The sequence below is a fragment of the Fulmarus glacialis genome, unplaced genomic scaffold, assembly GCF_000690835.1.
Source record: "Fulmarus glacialis isolate BGI_N327 unplaced genomic scaffold, ASM69083v1 scaffold12273, whole genome shotgun sequence".
In the NCBI taxonomy this organism is placed as follows: domain Eukaryota; kingdom Metazoa; phylum Chordata; class Aves; order Procellariiformes; family Procellariidae; genus Fulmarus; species Fulmarus glacialis.
Genome location: NW_009202374.1, coordinates 100,407 through 111,457, shown reverse-complemented (window position 1 = coordinate 111,457; position 11,051 = coordinate 100,407).

Genomic DNA, 11,051 nt, shown 5'->3' with positions numbered 1-11,051 from the left:
AGCAGCAGCAGCAGCATTTTGTATTAAAGCAGATGACCACGATGCGTTTTACAGCAACATTACTAATAAGGCATTTTTCTTGAAAATTACTGCATAGGGTCATTGCTACAGCTTTTAGCATATATCAGGAAGCCAGTCTCTTTTGCTTTTAACATTTAAAGTTCACTACCATCACAACACTGCTATCCAGACAAGATAATTAAGTCTTGTAACTAAAATGTAATTTGTACCTCATCAAAATAAAATGCAAGGAGGACACCACTACTGTGAAAGAGCAAGTCTCAATAAAAACACGTGCTTTTTATCAGGTCAATCTAATAGAACGTCTCCAGCAGGAGAGAGTGAATTGTGATTAAAAAGACTCAAAACATTCACCGAAACGGGTGCCAGAGCGAAGCGCTCAGGTCACCTTCCCTCACTTTATCTGGCTGAAGGAGCCAGACAAAGTTTGTAGGTATAGAAATACGCTTTTATAGACCAGCTGAATAAAACATAGTGTCTGCTCCTGGCTTGAAGCCATCACGGGCTGCAGACCCCTGCTGTCGGACGTGACTGAGCACATCGACACTTGCATTACCTGTGTCTCCCACGTCCCGGGAAACTATTGTAACCATGAAGGTAGCAGCTAAACGGAGACCATCTCCGTGACGATTATTGCAACTCTTCATTCCATTATTTTTTATTACAGACATCCTTTAAAATTTTTTGAAGTTAAAATGATTAGCTCTGACATTTCCAAAAGATTGTGTCACTTAATTTCTCCAAAACTACTCAGAAGAATAACTTCCCAGAAAATGTCAATATCCCTAGAATAGGATTTCTCAACTAATAACAAGTTTACTGACATATTTTCCCACTGCTTCTTGTCATCTCTTACCAGATGAAAACCCTGTCCCTGAGCTTTGCTGAAGGCTTTTCTCTGCATTCAGGGGGACAGCTTTAACTTTTAAATATATGCAGTAGCAAGTTATACTAAATTGTATTAATTTAGCCACCTATACTATTCCAGCATACTTTTGGGTCAGGTTTTAATCTGCTCTGCCTCAGCTTCTACCCCCTCTCCTCTTGTAGAGTTGCTTCAGATAATGCCGTGCTGTCTGCGTGGCGTGGGCAGTAGGTAAGGGTGGGAAGCAAGCTACACCCCCCCTCCCCATTTTGCACTCTCTTGTCTCCCCTGCAAAGCACTCAAAACCAAACTACAGGTGGAGGATCACTGGGGAAGAAAAGTGGGGTAGAAGGTCCTTGGGAAGGAGTCAGGTATTTGGGTAGAGAGGTGACGATGTTTCAGCACCTTCGACACCGTCTTTTATAATCAGACTAAAATCGCCAGGTAGGATCATACTGGTTTGGTGGAGAAGGTGAGAAAAGTTAGTAAGGGGAGAAGGGAGAAAAGCACCACCTCCATCCAAATCTCATTGATTCTTGGCCATCCAGCAAAACAAAACAGCACCATGTCAGTGGGTGGTGTTGAGATACTTGTATGCCTGGTATCAGAAAAGATTAATATGATATCATTCATCTCTACTTCAAAATTGCTTCTTTTCCCTGGCTACTGCTTTAGCTTCTCCGTTTCCCTTACTACTGAGAAACTCTGCCTTTACCATAGAGATAGACTAATTTTTGCTTAAAATTTCAAAGTTAATACGCAAGAAAACTCCAGCCCCAAATATTTCTCATTCACAAAAGGTGAAACATTATCCAGAAATATTCCTAGCCAAAACCTGACTTCCACAATAGAAACAGGAAATATTTTTTTTTCCTCTCTACATCAGAGGCAGGGGAAAAAAAGAAAAAAAAAAATTAGTCTTGCAGTTGTATACAGCCTGCAATATCATATGAGTATTTTTGGATAGCTCTAACAGGATAGTAATGAAATACAATTTTATAGACCCAAATGCTTCTGAATAGATGATTCACTTCTCAACAAAAATCCTAACTCTAGCTCTAATCCATCCAATATTTCATTATTCAGTATTACTCACTTGAAGTTGCCATGGACCCTATATCACTGCAAGAGAGCAGTATCACTAGGAGGCAACTCCTACATCAGAATTTTGGACAAGCTATTTCCACGGGAAGAGAAGCACGCTGTGAAACAGCAGAAAGAGTTACCTAAATCCCCACCATTCTCAGAGGAAAAGGCTCAACTGGAGGCAAAAATAAAGCAAACTGTTAGACTTCTAACAAGTACAGAGGGCAGGCATAATAATTAAAAAAAACCCCAGAAAACCTTTTGTCAAAAGTGGAAAGTAAGACTAAAGGTTCTAAATTTCTTGAAGTCCTGAAAGCAGAGCAGAAGAATATGAAAAAGAAAACCACAAAACCCAAACACCACCCCACCCCCTCAAAAAAAACCAAACAAAAAACCCAACCAAAACAGGAAAGAGGGCTTTCCAAGTTAACATGAAGATGCTCATGAACATACAAAATCATAACAGTCCATACAGAGCCCAAATATGGACACCTTAAATTAAAAGTAACCCGTGGCATAAAGAAACTCATAACAGGGGTTACTAATGTGCTAAACACCAACATATATGGTCAAATACACAATAAGGCAAAAAATCCTCCCTCAGCTACTACTAAATTGTAGAGACAACTAATTATTAACATGCTTATGAAGTTAGTAAAGAACAGTTTAATTACAGATTTTTGTCAAATCTCTCAGGTGACGTCTTTCAATTTTGTTGCTCAGTTGTGTAATCATAACTTAGATGACTTCTTGTTAAATAAGAAATTGAAACACCACGGGTAAGAGCAACTCTACATGATACTATTAGCTAATAGGCATTGCTGCACATGTATCAACACTGCAAATCTTTCCAAAGTTTGGGAAATGAAAGGAATGAAATAGAGCTGTTTGTGGTCACACCGTCAGACGTTTGGCAGTCATTTGGATTCAAGAAGGTAGGGGAGGGGAGAGAGCCTGGTTTGCATTCAGATCTTAGGGGGTTTTGTTATTGCTTTTTAAAGTTTAAAATGCAAAAGTAAAATACTATACAAAAGAGATTAGATAGTGCCAGTTTTTCTAGCCCCTCACAACACTAAAGTTGAGCTGGACTATCCCATCCAAAGCTAAATATAATTAGGCCTACTTCAAAGCCATCACTTTTCAGTCACAATCATTTTTATTCCAGTCTCAGATCAATGGTGCTGCAGGTAACAGGTAATATATATACACACACAGCCCCAGCAGTCAAATCTGAGCCATTAAAATCATGCTATGTTTGTTTAAAAAAAAAACGAACAAAACCCACCAAACCTCTCTGCCCATCAGCAAAGGTGCAGCTTCATCATAACATTGATTTTCACTGTAAAAAAAAAAAACAACACATGCAAAAGATGATATACATTAATTTCAGTAGATTCCTTAATGCAATGGAAACGATGTTTTAGAGTTTACCACATGTAAGTATATAAACATCTATCCACGAGTACTGTGAAGATGACATTGAAGTTATTAAAACTACAGTGTAACCATCCTAGCAAAATTAATGTTTCATACAGTGTAAAGAGCATTGAGTTCATCTGCAGTGCGTAAACTGTAAGGAACATTTATAAGCCTACTATGTTTTAGGTCTATCTTCAAAAAGCAGGCTACAAAAATAGTGACATATGAAGACCAAAAATTTTTCACATTTTGTACAACCACAAACCAGTGAAAATTTGGTAACAGCAACACATTCACATAGCTTGTCAGACTCTGCTTGTGTCCAATGTAAAACAAGCCCTTTGATCAATAAAATTTACCCATGCAAAAAACCCATACAGTGCCAACTGCTGATACTCGTTACAGAAATCATTGAAGAATGGAGATTCTGTAACAAGCAGCACTCTCACAGAAGAAACCCAGAATAGGGTTTTCGGTTTCATTTGCATGCTGCTGTGACCGAAAAGGCTCAGCCAAATGCAAAAATATGGGGTTTTATCTTCTGTAAAATATGGTTTTCTATAGAAAATAATACACGCACACAATTTTATTATACACACAGATCCTTCTCTTTTCAAAACTCCAGATTCTCCTCCCTCTGTGGTCAGGTTCCTCCCTGACCTTGTTTTCTTGCACTCACAAAGTCCACTTCTCACCGTACGACATGGCAACCAGAGCGAGACGACGCAGGCAAAGAGGCTCCCTTGCAACAGTCGCTTCCCACGTACATTGGCACTACAGTTAAGCCACCTGACTTCCCTCTGCTGCAGTCATTTTTAGAGCGAAAAAGATTTTAAGAAGTTGGATATAAACCTGGACTTCACTGAAAGATAGGGATAAATCTGAAAAAGAGTTTTCTTAATACTTCAACTTTTCTATTTAGACTACATCTGCAATTTTATCCCTGAAAGTAATTATTCTAGTGGGATTCAACATATATGCAGGTATCTGCCTGTACACCCAAATTTGCTAGATCAAGGCCTCTGTCATAGCATCTTAATCTGATTTCCATGGTTTTCTTGCCTTTCTTAATGCTGCTTTGTTTCTTCTCAGTTGTGACCTGGGCCAATTTTCCCCGTAGTGTTTAGATATTTAAACAACTACTCATGAAAGATTTTGAAAAACACTTAGACACTTAATTCATATTGACGAATAGCTGCCCCTTACTTTCCTGTAACTATAGTCTCAGAATAAATAGCACATACAGGGGCTTCCAATACAGTTTTTATTGCAAAAATGGTGTGTTCTTATGTTTGCTGTAGACTATGCTTGCTTTGTGCCACATGTATTTTCCAAGGCCTTGGTATTAGACGCAAATACACATTTTGTGTATTAGGCTATATTCATGTCTCTTGAGTACTGGTTTGTATACATCATCTGAATTCCTTTCTGCATTAGTGATTATTCTGAATAACAACAGAGATTATTCGATATGTTCAAAATAATTCTGCTCACTCATGAAAAACAGAGCAGCTATTATAAAAGATACTATTTTTCAAACCTCCTTTAATTAAACAGAATATTTGAGGAAAAAAATCATGTCAGAAAGGCACAGGAAATCAAAGCAAGACTTCACCAAAGAACTAAGTGTCTCAGGGAAAACGTAATGGCATGGATTCAGATCTGATGCAGGGGATATAAAAACTACTAAGAGAAAAGAAAAATCTGATGGATTGCGTGCCCAGAACTGATACAGTTGTAGAAAAGTACCTGACCAGAAGGGAGCCCGTCAGGCAAAGTTATTTCAGCAGCCCTGAGCAGAAAGCCACAGCCAACAGAACTCTTCAGAAGGGATGCTTTCTGAGGGAAATGGTAAAGGTCCGCACGGCTGTCGTTTACCTGAAGATAGTCAGACTATAGAAGATACTAAGTAAAGATATACAGTTGAAATCAAGTTCTCTTTTTTTGAGGGCTGAGTGGTTATTTTGGGTTTTTTTTTGTTTGGTTTTTTTTTTTCTTTTTTAAAGGAGAATTTAATCCCATTTACAGAAGAGTAACTGCTTGTTTAATTTAAAGATTCCATCTTTCTACACAATGCACCTACTAAAAGAAAACCTCAAGAAAGATCTTAGAACTATCAACTGGAAATTTATCCCTAAACTTTTATGCAAGTACACCTTGACAAAAAAAGATTGAAACTACTAATGAATCTGTGCGGCCAGTCACACACCACAAAGTGCATTGTCACAAAACTAGGTCCGGAATAAGTTTGCACAAAAACATCTCACCGTTCAAGACCAGACCTGACCGTAACTCAGCACCTGTTCAGCTTCTTGCCAGAGTCTTCCGAGGGGACTATACCCCAGGGCAGCTTGGATGGCTGGCTCGAGAAAGGGTGGGAGCCAACATTTTCTGATCCTGAGTCCCATACTTTGAAAGATGGCCCTCCTCCTGGTACACCAAATGCAAGGATAGTCTACAAAAAACACAGACCACAACAGATAGCACTACAAAAAACTGGGGGTGAACAATTAAATTCACAGCAAGATGCAGCACAGCCTGTAAAGGCTAGTACCATGTGTACTTGCATCCCAATCCCAAATTTTATCCTATTCCTTTTACAAGGGGGGAAACAAAACCACCACCCACTAACCCTCTCCAAAACTAAATTTTTGCTTCAACTCTTTATACAGTTTTTGAAGCGCACCACTTTTCCAGAGCTTGTTGGTGCCTCTCTGGCACTGGCCGCAGAGTTTCTGACCCCACTTCAAAGCTGAGCACTAGAATCGGAGGTAGCTGCACTCCATGGCGTACACGGGGAAGGGAGCTCACTGGAAGGCAGATCAGAGGCTAAATCCTGACCCTGGTTGGCTCCTTTTTCCTCTTTTTAAAAGAAGTTCTTTAAGGGTTAAGTCTATTGCCTGCTCCCTCATATTGAGCTGTCAGCGAGCAGAGCTAATGGTAACAATGTCTTCAGCAACCATCACTTCTTTCATTTATGCAGGGAAAAAAAAAACCAGTTAAAGCACAAACAGTATTTTTAGAATTTAGTTCCTAAACTTCTATTTACATACCTGAATAGAAATGAGATTATTTTGAAAAAGTTGTTGGAACTTTCACTTACTTAAACAGGATACACCAGTCCCTTGAATATTAAAGTCTGCTCCTCAAAAGATCATACAATGGGTTTGTCTGCCTGGGGAACTTGCAACCCTGTTCCACTTAATGCCATTTAAAAATGCTGCTCCATGCCTGACTAGAGATTATGCAGCCTAACTCTGAATACCATTTGTTTCAACATTTTGGTCTCAACTAGGATTAATTTTTTAAAAAAATAACTAAATACGTACACCGTGATTTATATGTATTACTATGAAGACAACCTCAGCAGAGGGCTGCATCATTTTGAAGCAATTAACTCCAGACTCAATTTGAGGTACTCCAGCAGGCCAGTCTGAGGCATCTCCAAAACCCTCCGGCCAGCATCCTTCACCACTAACAGGTAAGGGGAAAAATCCTAACCAAACATTTCAATTAGACTGCATAGTTTACAAGTGTGCAAATCCACAGCGCAAGTGCACAGAAACAAGTAGTGATTACTTTCTCTAAAGTATATTCCCTGAAAATAGCAGAAAAATACGAAATCTTATTTAATTTAAAGTCTGGTAGGAATTACGGAAAAATAAGGCATAATTATACTTTCCCCCTATTCTGGCCAACTGATTAAAAAAAATGTCGTAAAGGTAACTTTCAGCTGCCAAGTTGCGCTTGCTTACATTCAGTACTAATGATCAGCTTTCCAGATACTGACATGCTTTCTGTAAACAGGGTTTTAAAATAGAAATCTATACTTTACCTGAAGCTTTACGTGTTGTTCCTTGGGCATCTAGTGGCACTGTTAGGTTATACAGCTAGTCACTAGCTAGTTACAGCTAGTTCAAGAACAGCTCAACTGTCCTGCAATGTCTACAGCTAAACTTGAATAAAATATTGAGATGCCCTACTGTGAGCCTTTTTTTTTTTTCCAAATCAAAAGCATTTTATTTCATACTTAAAAGTGCTCAGTCAATTCTCAAAGTAGTACTAAGCCTGGGTCTACTTTGTATTGCACCTTTTAAATATCTTCAGAAGACTGGATTTCCATACCCTCTCCCAAAGCGCAATCAAGTCGTCTGGGTCCACTGTGCAAGCCCCACATACACACACTAGCACCCAGCACCAGCCAAAAAGAACCTAAACCAGCATTTAATAAAATCTTATTACAATAGTAGGATTGGCCTTTTTTGAAATTGATGCGATGCACATTTTCTTATTGTTTTATTGCAGATATAACTTACCAGGAAAAAGCTTGGCAACAATGATGGATCCTGTAAGAATCTTCAAGAGTGAATCACGATGATTACTACAAATGCTGATTTTATAACCGCAAGAAAATTTTAAGAGACTCCATTTTAACAACTTTGTATTTTATGTTCTAAACTGTATGGGATTTTTTTCTATTCCATTTTACCATAGTAAACTAAAATATTTCAAAATTAGTAAGTTTTTCTAACATTTACTTTTTGTTTTTAAATACAGAAGTAAAAGTCATTGGCTCATGCCTTGTGGCTTAGAAACTGAGAAATAATTCTACTAGCTTACTAAATTTGGCATCACAGCGAGATACTTATTTTGCTAGTTGGTTTTACCAAAGTGTTTAGTATTTCTTAAATTATGTGCGTACTGCAGATTACACAACTGTACACTTCAGCTAACTTGTTTCTTATAAAAAAGTTGAAGCAAACATTGATCGTCCCTTTCAAATAAGACATGGGAATTTTCTTTTAAAGACCATCTGAAAAAAAAACCACTGGCATCAGAACAGTCTAGCTCTGCTTATTTGATGACGAGATGGCAAAAGCCTTTCAACTAGTCATGCATCTATTCTCCCACTTTTGTTACTGAAAATTAACATCAAGGATGCTGAACCATAAACATATACTGGGAAACTTTTAACGTCAAAGACATTGTTCATAACTATCTCAAGCACCTTTTCTTTTTGTCCCACTCCGCACCTCATCAGGTTGAGACCTGCACCCAAACTTCTTGTTCAGTTAAAACAAAAAGCCAAACAAAAACCTCATAACTTGGTACTTGGTTCATCTACACCCAATCAACACAATGTTTTTGTGGAACATTTATTACACTAATTGCTGGAGAAGCACTTTTTTTTGTGGTCATGGACCACATTAGTATTCCCATGTAATAAGACAGACAACAAGAAACGAACCTTAAGAAGCGGTGTTTGGTGCAATACATGGAGACCAAGAGCAGATGCAAGAAATACGGAGGATAATCTCCAAATTTAAGTTCACCTGTGGATAGTGCTCAGCTTCTTAAGAGCTATAGGTGTAAAATATCCAAACAGACTAAGTGATATTATTGCTTTCTAAAATTGCACACTGATACTGTATGACAATACCTTTTTCTTGAGCAAAGAGATATCCTTTGGCTTTTCATGACACAAACGTCTATAATAAAGGAGGGAATGGAAGGTTTGTCCACGGCTGGTAGGTTTCCAAAGCAGTTTTGCAAGAGTACAATATATATATAAATTGAGTGCTGCAGTCAGTAATAGCTAAGCTTAAATTTCACTGCGATGAAAATCTTGCTTAACTAACAGTGCAATGTGAAAGCTATGGACCTGCCCATCACTCCCACTCCTACATGGAGCAACGAAGTCTAAATTACTTAATTAAAACAGCAAGACTGTAATTTGTCTGTACGCCCTATGTGTGGCACTATGACACAACTGCCCTATGTGAACGGATTGTTAATTTTTTTTTTTTTTTAACATAAATAGAAATCTCAGTAAAGTAAAAAAGACTAATGATCACATTTTTACCTTTTCATCTTTTTCAATGTCACTTTACAAATTTTTAGCAGAACAGCTGTGTGTTTGCATCTGCACTTTATGAGGTAACAGTGATCATGTCACAACGTGTAAAAGTTGTGGCCATTAGTACTTACCAGATAACATGTTGTTCAGATGATAGCATAAAGTGATACCAAACCATCTTTAGCCAATCTTAGTGCACAAGGCACTAAGTTTTTGACTTTTGTGAGCAAGATTCTGTGTATTTGTAAAAGACCTATTACACACGTGTATTTGCAGTTTAAAATTACTCGTTTATGACACATAGAGCAACGAAAACTATATCCACAACTGGTAACGTACTGTTTTAGCAAAACAAGAACAAACTTACCTGTTTGAAAGGGAACACTTGACAAACAACACTCTCATCGGTATCTACTGGAGTTTCCACCAGCATCCATCTCTCTAATTAGAGTGTCCTCACAAAGCTAGTGGCTGAAAGTTACACAAGGCTAACAACAGTCTAGCTTGCTTTCCACCACCTACAATTTTAGGATACACATTTTCAATTTAATATTCACATCCTTAGGCTATCCAAGGGCTCAGACAGACCTGCAGCATGAAGCCCCACTCCAGCTTTATAGCTGAAAATGAGATGTATTATCCGGAGTTAGTATCATGTCTCTGATTCTGAATGTCCTTTGGACAACACATAAGTAGAGAAAATATATTACTGGAATTAGGGGGAGAAAACTGCTTAATCTAATTCTAAGAGAAATCTAATTAAAGAGAAATTTTAGAGTATTACTTAAGAAATCATTATACTATCTGTACAGGCTGAAAGCTGCTGTTTTCCTTAACAAAAGGAAGTGGAAAAAGCCTCAAAATTAAGAGTGGATTGTCAATCATAATAACAATTAACATTGTGAATGCTGCCAAATTTCAAATGAAGAAAAAAATAAGTATAATCTGTAAACTAAGGACTGGTATCAGCAAACTTAGAGCAAAACCACCTTGTATCGCTAACTCAACAAGAGAGGCCAGCCTAGGAAACCGATTCTTTTAGGCATTTATACTTCATTATCAGAGATGCTCACAACATCTGAAAAAATAGTATAGATATCTAAATTTAAGTATCACTGTTCGATTACAAAAACCCAAAGAGGGTTTTAAAAATAATACATAGTTGTGTAGTTGGTAAATGTTTCAAGGACAGATGGGTTAGGGATAGGTAAAAGATGAGCAGCCCTTCCAAACCTTCTCCTTCAAATTCTCCCATCTATTGAGAGAATAAAGAAACACGAGTCTGAAATATTCCAAGATCATCTTACTCCTTGGGTGCATGCATGAGTGCGGGAGTCCACAGTATGATTCTTCTCCCCAATGGCAAGCACCAAACTAATTATGTAGGATAAACAGCAAAGTGATTATCTAACCACATTTGCTAATGAATTACAGGTACCTCAGCAGCGGAGATGCACTGCTATCATTGCACGAATAAAATGCTTAAAGCCTAAAACAAAACTATCATTACATTAGTTACCAAGTACTCGCCATGCCTATGGGGGCTTCAACCATAGCATCAGTGAAGAAGAGTTTGTTATTGGACAGGAAGACCGTCAAAGCAGAGTTGAGCTATAGCTCCCAAATCTTTATGGGTTTGAACTACTTTTGATTGAGCCATCAAGGACCCCTAGTTCTCATCACTTCTCCTGGCTCCCAGAAGACTGGGAATTCAGGTTATTTAGCTGCTTGGCGCAGGGTTTTAAATCAGAGATTCATTTTGAAAATTGTTTTAGTTGTAATATTTTGAGTGGTACTACGAGG